Source organism: Lucilia cuprina, chromosome 3, assembly GCF_022045245.1.
Source record: "Lucilia cuprina isolate Lc7/37 chromosome 3, ASM2204524v1, whole genome shotgun sequence".
NCBI classification, from domain to species: Eukaryota; Metazoa; Arthropoda; class Insecta; order Diptera; family Calliphoridae; genus Lucilia; species Lucilia cuprina.
The window spans coordinates 32,471,768-32,476,247 of NC_060951.1; positions in this window are offsets into that span (position 1 = coordinate 32,471,768).

Here is a 4,480-nt window from a genome sequence, read left to right on the forward strand (position 1 = left end):
ATCTGCATGAAGTTTGTTCAACATACAAATAATGCGCCTGAAGAATGAATTTTTCCTGTAATGTGTTGTGCGATCCACTGGCCAATCGACCATAAATGGATGTGTTCTTCGAAAAGAATAACATTTATGACCACTTCAAAAGTAGCACTAAGTGAATTTGTTTACCTTCTGTAGAAGTGATGTTTACTGACTTCCAAGGAAGCAAAAAGAATCCAAATTTTGTTTTAAATTGAATGTATATTTTTTGTACTGAAAATTTTTGAATTAAACCCTTACAAATGTATGTAATTATTTATTTATGTTAATATTTGTGCAATTCATAAACGGTGTTGTACGGTTGTATCATAGTATGTCGTATCATTTCATTATTGATTTGATTTTGTTGCAAAAATTTTTATTTGAAAATTTTTTATGACTTACAACGATACGACATCAATTGTTAATTGAACAATTACTTGAGTCAAATTATTTGTATATTTTCATATTACAATTTCACTTCCTAATAACTTCCAAAAAAAAAAAAATAACATAAAATGTACTGAAGTAAATTCTAATTCTTTTCCGCTTTTTTGAAGTTCTTTTTCTGCTGGGGGTCGTCAAATAAAACGAAATAAGGATAACACGTCATATGTTCACGTAAAACATTTTGACATTTATGGCGAATTTTTTTATGTATTTATATACACCATCAAGGAATATATCGTATAAATTTGGAATTTATGGATCCATCCTTTTATCATTACCACCCAGCTGAAATAAAACGAAGTACTTCCAAACGTTGAACATTTATCAGCACTTCAAAAGTAGCACTAAGTAAATTTGTTTACTGTCTGCGAAAGTGATGTTTAATGACTTCCAAAGAAGCGAAAATAATCCAAATTTTGTTTAAAATTGTTTATAAATTTGGAATTAATGGATCCATCCCTTTATCATTACCACCCAGTCGAAATAAAACGAAGTACTTCCAAACATTGAACATTTATCAGCACTTCAAAAGTAGCACTAAGTGAATTTATTTACCGTCTGCGAAAGTGATGTTTAATGACTTCCAGAGAAGCGAAAATATTCCAAATTTTGTTTAAATTTGAACGTCTTTTGTAATGAAATTTTTTCAATTAAACTCATTTTATTATGGAGTTGATTGATATATGTGTATTTAATTTATTTATTTATGTTAATATTATTTAAGTCAAATTAGTTGTATTATATAATATTAGTTACATTTACACTTCTGAATAACTTCAAAAAAATAATAGGAACATAAAAATTACTTCCTGATAATGACTTTAGATGTAGTGAATTTGGAATTGAATAAAAAGGATATATCTTCTATGACAAGCCTGTGTTTAAATCATTACTTCTTCAGGTCTTTTTCAGTACTTCTATGGAGTATATTCTACTTCTTTTTCGATTCTTTGGAAGTTGTTTTTTTACTGGGCAAGGTCGCCATAAACTGTTTCAACAGGCAGACGGATGGACATGTTTATAACGTCTTAGAATCTTATTAGATTCTAAGACGATATAAGTCAGATAAGATATACAAACGGATTTGCAAAAACATAAAGTTAAGTTAACCTCTTTGGTATCTTGAATAAATATTTTTAAAATTTTCTTAAAAAACATAAAGTTTTTTTTCTACTTAAACCCAATAAATATGTAGTTGTAAAACAATTATAATCTTAAGTAAACTTTATTACAAAACACCGGTTAAAACTGAACCGGTTTATAGGTATTAAGCAATCAATAAACCTTTTTTTTATAAATTTTATAATTAACATTTAAATGAGAACAAACTAAAAGTACGATCTGGTAAAAAAAAAACTAGTTTAATATCATATCTCTTGCATCAGTCACTGATATATATACTTCTTTATCACTTGTTTTGTTACTTGATCATTTCAACAAATTAAGAAAGTAAAGATGTAGGGAATAGACTAACAACAACAACATTAAAAACTGAAGAAGCAGCTATAATAGCAACAATATAAGGAGTAGTTTAGTAGAGAGCGAGAGACTGATCTTTTGAGAGAAGAGAAAAGGGGAGATCATTTATTTTCAAAAAAAAAAAAAAGAAAAGGTCAGAAATCAGTTTCAATGTTATTGTTATTATTGTTACAACAACATTTTTGTATAAAATAAAATTGATGAGAAATCTTTCAAAAAAAGAAATTGAAAGTTTTTTTTTTTCTTTGGAAATCTTGGTTTTAAAAGATTAATAAGATTTTTATTTTTTTGGCAAAATTTATTTTTTAAATTTTTAAACTTAAATATTTACTTAATTAATCAACAAATTTCACTTTTAATTTTTAAACATTTTTTATTATTTTTTTTAAATTATTGCTTCAAATTTTATTAACTTTTTTTTAAAAAAATTTTTAAATTTTGAAGTTTAACACTTACAATATATTTGATAATTTTTATTAAAAAACTTTTATATTTTGTTATAAACACAATTTTTTTTTTTTTTTTTGGTTTATTACACGAACTGATGATGATGATTGGTTATAATAATTACAAAATTTCAGATGCAGGAACCAACACACACAAAAAAAAATATTATTAAACACAGAAACGAATCAAGCAAAAGAAACGTATGAAAAAAAAAACAACAACAACAAAAAACACGATATTTTTCTGTTAACAACGAATTGCTTGACACAGGACAGAGGCAAACGAGTAATGGAAAAGTGGTCGTGGTAAAGAGAAGCAAAAAAGTAGGGAAAAATAAGGAGGAAATCACGAATTTTTTCTTATAACTTTAAGCTTTAAAAAACACGACACACAGAAAACAACATTTAGCTATTTCTTTCTTTTTTGGGGATTTCTTATAATTTTTTTTTGCAATTTTTTAATAATTTTTTTTTTCAAACGCGTTTAAAAACCAAAAAAACGTTAACGTTTTCGTTAAGCCTACACACGTTTGTTTTATAAAAAAAATTTTTAAAAATTTATTGTTAAATTCAAAACCGTCCGTATTATTATATATTTAATAAACAAAAAACACTTTAAAGTGTTAACACACATATACACACACACGAAGAAGAAGAAACGTTACAGGGTTAACGTAAAAAATTGACAAGCGTCGCTTTTTTTAAAAACGTACCGTTTAGCTATACGCTCCAACTATAACTGAAGTTTTCAAATTGGATTTCATTTGGTTGGTGTCAGTCAGACAGTCACAACAGAAAATAATACAGAGCTCTACTCTGTAATACACACTCAATACAATAAGAAAAAAACAAAACCAACAAATAGAAGAATGAAAAAAAAGTACCCAGTCATATACATACACACAGAAAATACCCCAAAATACAACAACATCATCATTAACACACTCCACAAATAATCGTGTTTTGTTGCTTTAACATGATAATGATGTTGTTGTATGATTTTTTTTTCAAAATAAAGTACAACAAACTAGTAAAACGACGAGTACAAGTAAATTTAACGAAAATATTTAATGCTCAAAATAAAAGAGATATTTCAACAAAAAAAGAGCTTTACTGCTTACACATACTCTCTCTTATTATTACACCCACTAATAAACAATAAAGACAAACTCATTACAAAATAGTAAACAAAACAATTACAAACAAATTCTCTCTCTACAAAACAAAACTTACTATCGCTCTTACAACAGTAATAACTAAAACCCTACTCTCTTTAAAACAGCTCAAATCTAAATTTTCCCTTTTTTTATTTATCACAGCACAACATAAAAAGCAAACTAAATCATCATTAACACACTATCACCATAATAACCAAAAATACCACAATAAACCCTTCTCTCTCTCTATTAAGTTTAAAAACCCTCTTAAACACCGAACAACCGGAATATACTTCTATTTTTGTTTTTTGTGTTTAACCAACCAGTCAACATACCCCACAAAACCAAAAATGTTCAAAAATGCAAACAAAACAACTGTTGTTTACTTCCGCTTTGAGTTTATGCAAAAAAAGAAAAAAATCAAAAACATTTTTTTAATTTCCCGTTTTCTCTTTGCAACATTTACAGAGAGCATCACCACTTTGCTATAAAAACTTAACGAAACTTAAGAGCATACAGTTGATAAATTATAATAAAAACAACTAAGAGTAATTTCATCATAATTATGATTATTTATGAAGTTTTCTTTTTATTTGTTTGCATATTTTATCGTTTAAGTAAATTCCACACAAATTGCAAATGCAACAAGCAATTGTTATATTGCCCTATATTAAGTGTTAATTAAATTTATAGTAATATTAATGAGAAACGTTCATTAATATTCTATTATGACCGAACTGCACTAGAACAGAACAGCGAACTGAACTAGAACTAAAAGTGAACTAGAACTAAAACTGAACTAAACAAGGAAAGAACTGAACTGATCTAGAACAGAACTAGAACAGAACTAGAACTGAACTAGAACTGAACTAGAACTGAACTAGAGCTGAACTAGAACTGAACTAGAACTGAACTAGAACTGAACTAGAACTG